The following is a 9,962-nucleotide window of genomic DNA, read 5'->3' on the forward strand; positions in this document are numbered from 1 at the left end:
TCCTTGGCAGGAGCATTCCCCTGGAATGGCCTCCCTGCCCCTCTCAGACTTGAGCCAGATATCATTAAGTTCCGGAAACTCCTGAAGACCTTCCTCTTCTCCTCCTCCTTCCCTCTCCCACTCCCCTGATAATGCCTCCCGGGTGCTACGACTGGCCACCTGGTCCCTCCTGAGTCCTACAGGGGCCAGGCCCACCTCCTACCATTGTTTCGCAGTCCCCGTTCCAGCGCTTTCCTTTGGGCACCATTATTTGACCAGCCTGCTGAGTCTGGTCCACCCCTGTTCCGCACACTTTTACCTCTTGCACTCAGGGACGTCTCTATGGGGGGGCAAACAGGGCACGTGCCCCAGGCCCCCCATCCTGGTGGCTCTGGAGGGGGGGGCCCCAGAAGCAAGTTGAGTTGTGTGTGTTTTTCTTTTTCAGCGTGCCTGTGGTTTCGATTCCCAGATACATGTTATTCTGAACAATAACAGTGGGGGAGGGGGAGGAGAACGACGCAGTGCGTTCGTTCCCCTCCCCCACCACCAGGGAATACGGCACATGCCAGCCCACTGGGCTGGAGTGCGCAGTGCACTGCTGCGCAGCTTGCAGCCTCCTCCTTCAGAACAAGCCAGCAGCAGCAGGCAGTGCGTGCGTTAGCATTCCGAGGCTCAGATGATGGTGAGTGAGAATATCGTGCTGAAAGAGAGCCCTGTATTGCACACTAAAATGCTGCTGTTTTTTGTGCTTTGGGTTTGGGGAAAACACTATTCTCTGCTTACTGTCTCAACCTGGCTGTCCCTCCTGGGTGGTCCCACACAAAGCTTGTGTTATTGACCGGCTGGTGGATTTGCTGGGTGCTCTGAACAGTCACGGGGGTGAGCTGCCAAGAGGTCCCATGTCATGTGCAAGACCGTCGCCCAGTCCGGGCTTTATAGACAGCAGTGCTTTCCAGGCCCTGGCAAGTAGCCTATATGTTAACGTGGAGATCGACACTGCAAGCCCCAGAATGCAAAGCGTTGGTGGGCCAAACTGTCACACTTCACCTAAGGGTGAGAGCAAGGGGGAGGGGGGCAGGTTGTTACTTATTTTTCGTGACACCCTCCCACAGTAGCCAAAGATTTTGTAAATCAAATGCTGTATTTGAAAGTATAGATAGGGCAATTCCGTGCATTTTTTTGTATCGGTTTATCAAGTGTAAACCGCTTCGCCGTAGATCCAGTTGTGTATTTGCATAGATCGCATCTGTGGGCGTGTCTCATAAGAATGTACAGGCTTATTCTATAGATGTGCCCTAAGATATGTGTTTGACTGATAACAATAGATCGCTTTAATGGGCATGTTTATGACGTTCTGTGTGTCTGTAAGCTGTATAAACCACTTCCTTTGCTTTGCTATGTTGTCCAAGTTGTGTATTGCGCATACGGAAGCGCTCCAGTCCCTTATTGGACATATAACAATAGATTGCTTAAATGGTTGTGCTGAGGCTCGGTATTTTAAACTTTATAGAGCGCCATTGTTTTTGTTGTTGCAAGTAGTTTGTGTACGTGAACGTGCACAGGGCCCATCTGTGGATGATGATGTTCACGTGTTTTGCTAATGAAAGAAAATACTGTGCTTCTATATTGGCCTATTTAAGTCCTGGCCTGTAGTTGACGCATAGATCAGTCTTATAGGCGAATTTGAAAAATGACGTGGCGCTTTCCGTACCCTTTGCCTTTAACAATATAGACTCGTGTTGTACAATTCTGTGTTTGAAATAGACTTCTGTTCAGAGTGTTTCACAAATAGAGCATTTGAAAGGGGAGAGAGCGCTTTAGTTCTGTGGGTGCGTCTCACAATTTCTGCATTTCAAACATGATGGAGAATTTCTGTTACAACAATCTGTATTTCACAGATTATAAAGCGCTTCCATAGACCTGCCCCTTTCACCCCTTATTTGTTAGATGTCTCCTTACACTCTCTGTTGGATGAATTTAGAGCGGTTCTGTAGATGATGGCTGAATGCTTTACTGTTATAGCTCACTTCTTCGATTCGGTCACAACGGTTTCGATGCTCATTAACGAGTCATTTTTACGGACCGGACCTGATTTACTGAGCATTTTTCAATGAGATGTAATTGAAAACGCGTTGTATATCGGGCCCATATGTTCCTACACCCACTTCAAGACAAGTTGCTTTTGAGAGCTACCCCTCTTGCGTCGCATCTTCGCATCGCAATGTGTGTGGACCGTGGGCCGAACTGCTATAAAATGGGCGAAGTCCACACCTGCTGCACTGGGAGGCGAATGCGTCTCTCACTACCTGCTGCTACGCCCCCCAGTGTCTTAGGTGATACCAGCTGTACCCACTCATTCCTCCTTGAAAGATTGTCAATTGGCCCCTCTCACAGTTGTTGCCTTTTCAATTCCAGTCTTTTCTTTTCAGATGAGAACACCACACAGTTTTTGGTGCAACACAAACCCCTTGTGGAATTAGAAGTTGACACCTGCTCCTGCTGAGCTATGCTCAGTTGTCCATGCGTTTTCTAGCAAATCTTCAATTCACAACTCTGAAACCCAATGCAAATACCTCCGCTTTTCATCCTTTCCGAATTCTGTGAAAAGGGCAGAGATGGAAATAATGAAAGCAGCCACTACCGCCTTGGGCAAGTTTAATTTAGAAATCAGATGACGAAACTTTGCCAGACCCAGGCAGTTTCCGGCAAAACTGCCAACTTGGAAGAGCAATTAAACATTAGGGGGACAAAAGCAGAAGTTTAGCAGGAGCAGTACCTGCGATCCTCACTGCTTTAAGATTTACGAATCCAAGACCTTCACTTGTTGTAATCAGGGGTCGTGTAATAGCCAGTGCGATAGCAGAGGGTTGAGCGCTGGCTGCTGAGATGTATGTGTGATCCGTGGGTTGCAGGTTCGAATCCCAGCAAGGCTGGCTCAGCTTTTCATCCTTCCGAGGAAGAGGACCACAATCTGGGCGATAAAAAGGACGATACAAATGAATGTTCTACATACAGCGCTTCAGCCGCAATGTAAAGAAATTATTGTTTTTATTTTCGAATGCGGTCGTATTATTTCCCATTAAGGATAGCCTGTCTCTTCTTTTTTGTTATAATATTTTCAATGCGTGTTACTGTTATTAGTGTGATTTATTTTAGATGGAAATATCAGTTATTTTGAAAATAATAAGTACATTTTAACCAGTAATGCTAATATTCCAAGTGAAATCTCGACTCATTGTGAGTGGCTTATTCGGTCTGTGCAAAACGTGACCTTGTGCCCCGCAAGGGGGGGGGGGGGAGAACGATTAAGAAAGAGGTTGAAGCTGCACAGCTATTAATTACATTAATGGCTAATATCACAATCAATAATGATCGTATTACTAATGATTATATAATTCATATTGGGACAATTCAGGTGCTGAATTGTTGTATTGTTATTTTTGATGTGACACAAAACCCGCCTCCCTATAAATAGTTACAATTAAACAATATAATGTGTACATGTAATGTTATTAATAGGTGTCTGAACTTTAGTAAAAGCACACTTGTTTTATCATAGTTGCTTTAATTACACCACTTTTATTTTGTCCCTTGTATGAATGTATGCATGAATTTATGTATGTATGTATGTATGCATGCATGTATGTATTATTATTATTGATAAAGTTGTCCAATGAATTGGCCCCTTTTGTTTTTCTGGATTGGAACTTATTTGGCTTCTCTTGTTTTGCTCTTGCTTTTATTTATGTATTTATTTATTAATTAATTAAGATTTTGTATAACGCGCGCCACATGCCCGGAGGCCTCGGAGTGTACACACCCTTCGAGTTGTGTGTTGTCATGTTATTTCTGTTCCTCGTCACAGTCATGTGCTATTGTTGTACAGGGAACAGAAAGGGACGTGTGCCTTCTTGTGCTGACTCTGTAGCCTCCCTTGCATGGTGGCAGGACGCTGCTGGCTCTCGGCACCTTCCTCTCCTTAGCGTACCCAATTGGGCCCCCGAGACTGCGGCGTGTACCCCACTACCTACCCCACCTCTCTACCTCTCTTCACTTCCGGCATTGCTGCCGAGTGCAATTAACCACACTCAAACAGGCGCTAATGCCTGCTCTTTTGCCCAAGCACTCACTCCCTGCTGTCCACCTCGCATTACAGAAGCATGCTATCATAACGGTCCTATCGCCCCATAGTGGCCCTTAGGATCACCTGTGAACTAGCAACATGCCCGCTCATCGCAGCTGTCCACACACTCCTCTACCAATATTTCTGTGTAAATCTTACTGCTTGTTGATTTTGCTCCGATCGTTTGTCGAATGTTGTATATACAGGTCCACACTCTACTGCATGGGCAGTAATTTAAACCATTAAAGTGGTAAGTGGAATGCATTAACATTAAACTAACATAACATTAGATTTCACATTTCAATGCGCTCCTTGGAATTTCTGGTGAAACCCGCTTTGTGTATAAAAATAGTATCGCTATCGGCACCATTATGCTATTTGTCAGAACAGTTTGTACGTCACATTTGCTAAATACCAAAGATATGCAACTGATCTGCTGATGTAAGAAAATGTCAGAAGTGACGGAGCCTCTGTACCATCCACCCTCAGCCCAAAATGCCTTTATGAAAGGATGAGTCCAGAGGATCACACTATGCTTATTGCAACTGCCCTGTGCTGTCATTTTGCACGTGCTTAATGGCTTAGTAAAACAAGCATTGGCAATGCCAACAGTTTGAGCTTTTTAGTAGGCATTGGAAAGACACTTGCCAGGCACAGCTGGAATGGTATTAACTGGTCATTGATGGTAGCAGGTGCAAAATGGTGTGAGTACCTCTGAGGTACTACCTCGGCATCTAATAGCAGTGCCTGGCAAATGCCTAATACTTATAAACAAGCCAAAACTGTTGGCTTTGCCAATGCAGGGTTTTAACAGGACTTTGGTAAAGTACATGCACAGTGCTTGCAAATCGAGCAGCTGAAGGCAGACGTGGTTAAGCCATTTTTATTATACCAGTAGCGGGATTCCAACTCCAATTAAGCCATTAACTTTCAAAACACTGCGACAGTGAGATATGTGAAGTTTGTTTAATTGTTGATCAGAACAGATTATGATGTTATGGTTGGAGGTTGTGATAACATATTTTTCTCCATGCAATATGTATGTGCTATTCTGTGACCTGTGCATTGCACCTTTTTCAGCTTTGAGCAACTGAAGCAATGGCGACTCGCTGAGGCAGACGGCCAGTAGAGGTAGGACAAATGTTGCAAATTAAGTGGTAAAAAACATAATGTTTTAGCTGAGTTTCTCCCCTTTCAGATAATGCCTACAATCCCACCTTAGTAAGAGGATGAACACATGAGTGCCAGTAACAGCATGACAAAATTATATTTTTCCATTATTACTGGAAATCTATATAATGAATTTTGTTTTTCTTTATGCATACAAGCTTGTATTTGAGAATAGCTGGTACTATGTTGCATACAACATGGTACCAACTATTCTCAAATACAAGCTGCTGTAAAATACATCATCACACTTACACACATAAGAATAATGTACCACCATTAGTATGTAAAACCTAATGCTTTTTATATCATATTTCTGTGGGTTTGGTCAGTAAATTGCACATTTTCGAAACCATTTTTCAAAAAGTTTCTCGCGGGGGAACGGGGCTTTACCCACAAGCTTTACTACGGGGTGGGGGTGACTCTGGTGGTTGTTCCTCTTTGCAGCTGGCACTCGACGGTGCCCCCCGAAAGATACATTAATGGCAATGGGATGAGTTCATGGATTTGACATATTTCACACCCAATATATCACAGGGCATGATTAATCACAATATATTGCAGGATTAAAAGCCCTGGGAATCGCAGAGGGGCCATTTCACAGTGGCACCTAGGACATCTTTGTACTCGGATGGCTGGCCAGGCCTGTCCACACTTGGGCCTTGGCTAATACCCCACATTGGCCGCATGTCAGCCAATGCACAGGGCTGGTACCTGCTTTGATAACAGATGTCCGCAGGTTCTGCCCTCACACCTTTGACCACCTAGCAGTGTACAGAGGCAGGGCTCCCCTCCCTGTGCTCTGATGCACTGTCTGCACTGCCTGTGGAGTGGAACCTCAGTAAAATGCATATACCACCATTTCAAGGTGTTGTAATGCTGGCTGTGCCAAAGTACGACAGTATTGCCATATTCTAATTCATGGCATGTTTTAAACTTCAAAGGTGCAGTACTAAAATGATTTCCTTGTACTCTGCCTTTTCAGGTTCACAATCCACGAAAAGAGGATGCCACAAGCCAACGTTTTTCAAGTCTATCTGAATGAAATGCTCTGAATGAAAGGCTCTGCTCCTGCTAAGTTAAGTTTTAGCAAAGAAAAAAAAGCCAATCAATACATGATCTCACAATGAGGCGTTCATATGGAAGTGTAGCTGCCAAAAGGAAAAAAGTAGAAAGACAGGTAATCAACAAAAACTGTCTTCCTTTTTCTCTGTACAGCCAAAACCATCTAGTAGTGATACTTCTATTGAGGAGCAACCACAATGCGAAAGCGCGCACACTGAAGTTCATGCTGAGTCCATAGAAGAGTCCACCGAGGGGTTATCTGCTGTTGCCACTTCACCTAGCAGTGGTCATCTACAAATAGTGGCTGAGCAACATTCCCCTGCACCAGGAGGAGAAGAAGATGACAACCAGCCTGCAGAAATATTGGAAACTGCATCAGTGAGCAGTAGTGGCCATCTACAAATAGTGGCTGAGCAGTATTCCCCTGCACCAGGAGGAGAAGAAGATGACAACCAGCTTGCAGAAATATTGGAAACTGCATCAGTGAGCTTCACATGTTCTTCCACAGATCCTGCACTATGGGATCCTATCACAAACAAATTGCGGTACTATTGGATTAAAAAAGGTTCGACAGCCTGTCAAAACGTCAACAGCAATTTTTCCAAGTCAACCCGTGTTTATGTACTTGGTGACAAAAGAATAAAAAGATGCTTAACACAAGCATTATTTAAGTGAAAAATGCGGAATGGCGAACTTGTAAACGTCAAATGGTTGCTATACTCCCCATCACAAGGTTCAGTTTACTGCTTTGTCTGATGTTTGTTTTCTAGTACTGATTCCGCATTCAGTGCAACTGGTTTTAATGACTGGCAGCATGCATCTTCCCGCATTCATGAACATGAACATGCTCCTGAACATGAAAGGTGCAATGTAATACTTTGGAAACGTCAAAAGGAAACTGGTCGCATTGGCTCAGCATTAGCTGAACAGTTAAAACATGGACAAACCTACTGGCAGGATGTGCTTAAAAGAGTTGTAGCAGTTGTAAAGTTCATGTCATCGTGGGGTCTAGCATTCCGAGGAGAAAATCAGATTATAGGATCACAGCACAATGGAAATTATTTAGGGATTCTGGAGTTGATCAGCCAATTTGATCCCTTCCTGGACGAACACATCAAAAAATATGGAAATGCAGGTAAGGGAAATCCATCCTATCTGTCAGCAAATATTTGTGAAGAATTCCTCACACTGATGAGCAAAAAGGTTTTCTCTGCTATTATTTCAGAACTGAGAGAAGAAAAGTATTATTCACTTAGCGTCGACCAGTTGACTTTTACCGTGCAATATGTAAAGGATGATGCTCCAAAGGAGAGATTTCTGGAGTTTCTCCCAATTCATGGCCATGGAGCAGAGTACCTTGCAGATGCGGTCGTCCAGTTCTTGGATGGGACAGGGATCCCCATATCAGATTGCTGTGGCCAGTCATACTATAATGCATCCAATATGGCAGGACAGTACTCAGGCTTGCAGGCAAGGATAAAAGAGATCAACAAATTTGCTGTTTATATTCCCTGTGCAGGACATTCCTTGAATCTAGTTGGTGTCAAGGCTGCCGAGTGCAACATGCAGGTAGTTTCTTATTTTGACTTTGTTCAACCTTTGTACACATTTTCTTCTGCTTCTACTCATCGCTGGAAGGTGTTGGTGTCTTCTGTAGGTCCAGCTCACAAGATTGTGAAGCGCTTGTCTGACACTAGATGGCCAGCTCATGCAGATGCAGTGAATGCTCTGTGTGATGGTTATGAAAGAATTCAAGCTGCTCTTGATTCACTGAGTAGTGATAACACACAAACAAAAGACACCACATACGATGCACTAAGTCTTCTTAAAAAAATGGAGAAGCTGGAAACCATTTTTCTAACTATTGTTTGGAATGACATTCTGTTACGTTTCAATGAAACAAGCAAATCTGTTCAGAAATAAGATATCAACCTTTCTGTTGCAGTTAATATCATCCAGTCATTGAAGTTGTATGTACAAGAAATAAGAGACAGATTTAATGAATATGAAGTCAAGGCAAAAGCAAAAGCGCCAGAGGCCGATTACAGTGACCAAGGTAAACGTGTGAAACAGCAAAGCTCTCGTCTAACTGGCTTTGAAGGAGCTGCTAGTGACACGGTCCTTCAAGGACGACAGACGTTTCACATAGAAACATACTTGCCAATCATGGACTCAATAATTAATGGGTTAACAAGACGAGGTGACGCATACAAAGATATCAGCAATAGATTTGGATTCCTCGTGAACCTGAGAGACATGGATGGAAAAGAAATGAGTGAACATTGTCTAAAGCTGGCCTCTTACTACTACCAAGATCTTGAGAAATCGAACCTAATTTCTGAATGCCAACAATTTAAGCATTATACATTTGAAAAGAAAGAAACCATGTCACTTTCATGTATTTACAAGATAATAAACAATGATAAGCTTGGTACTGCATTCCCAAATCTAGAAATTGCATTAAGAATATTCCTCTCTATGATGGTGACAAATTGCAGTGGGGAGCGTTCATTTTCAAAATTGAAGTTGATAAAAAGTGAGCAACGAAATTGTATGCTTCAAGCCAGGCTGAATTCTTTGGCTCCGTTAAGCATTGAATCTGAAATGGTTCGAGAGATAGAATTTTCAGACATAATTAAGGATTTTGCAATACGCAAATCTAGAAGGAAACACATAGTTTAATGTGGGTGTTGTAGGTAGCATATCCTCACTGTCATCTCATTCTTCCTAGGATTACTTGAATTTGTTTGTGGTGCGGGCATGAACTGAAATGCCAAGTGAATTTTGATGTTTTGTTACTTGCTTTTGTCATTTCTGTACTGCCTTATTTATTTCATGTTTTTGCAAGGGCTTGTACTTTGGACACATTCATACAGGCAAAAAAGTTCATGTTGCACTGTTAGGTTTTCTTTTTGTTTAATAAATGCTTACTTAAAATCCTTTTCCTTTATTTTCTTACAAAATATATTATTCAAAACAAAAACAAAGTGAAATGTCCTTAATATAGCATCCTATTGTGGAAACAGATCACAGATGTATACTGTTTATATTTTATTAACAACTAGATAATCCATGTAAAGCTTAGAGGAGTATCTGTTGAATTAGACTTGAGATATGGAGGGGGGCATGGGTGTCGTGTCGCGGGGGGTGACATGGTTTTGGAGGGGGGTGGGAGTAGGACATGGGTTTCGGGGGGCAACATCGGTGTCGGGGGGGGGGCAAGGCTGTCTGTGCCCCGGGCCCCCAAAACTGTTAAGATGGCCCTGCTTGCACTTGTTCTCCTTGGGCTCCCCTAGAATTTACCCAGCCCCAGCCCTGCTCCCCCTGCCCTTTGTTCACGTCACTTGCACAATCTGAATGTCACAAGGCCTAGTAGAACCATGTCTTGTTGTTTATCCTCCCCTGATTCCCCTTCCCTTTTGTCTTGTGGCCTCTGGATACACTTTCTGCTGTATAAGAAAACAGTGATTTTACCAGCATGGGGTGTGCTATCAGCTGCGTTATCAGTATCAGGGTGTAGGGGATGATTCACTTCTGCTAGGGCAGTAACATTGGTGTGATCATAACAAATCAAATCATAATTAAAACATGTTTAACGAATTATAAATAACAAAAAAATATCACAATT

At 43.2% G+C, this 9,962-nt stretch overlaps 1 long non-coding RNA gene across 1 annotated transcript; it reads left to right on the plus strand.

Annotated features, from left to right (window-relative positions):
• The first annotated feature begins 547 nt into the window (after positions 1-547).
• LOC138526352 (uncharacterized) lies at positions 548-9,276 on the plus strand. Its single transcript, XR_011283563.1, has 3 exons — positions 548-661; positions 5,183-5,233; positions 6,255-9,276. It is a non-coding gene; the product is annotated as an uncharacterized lncRNA (long non-coding RNA).
• The last annotated feature ends 686 nt before the right edge of the window (positions 9,277-9,962 follow it).

The sequence above is a fragment of the Ambystoma mexicanum genome, chromosome 7p (assembly GCF_040938575.1).
Source record: "Ambystoma mexicanum isolate Mex_15411 chromosome 7p, UKY_AmexF1_1, whole genome shotgun sequence".
NCBI classification, from domain to species: domain Eukaryota; kingdom Metazoa; phylum Chordata; class Amphibia; order Caudata; family Ambystomatidae; genus Ambystoma; species Ambystoma mexicanum.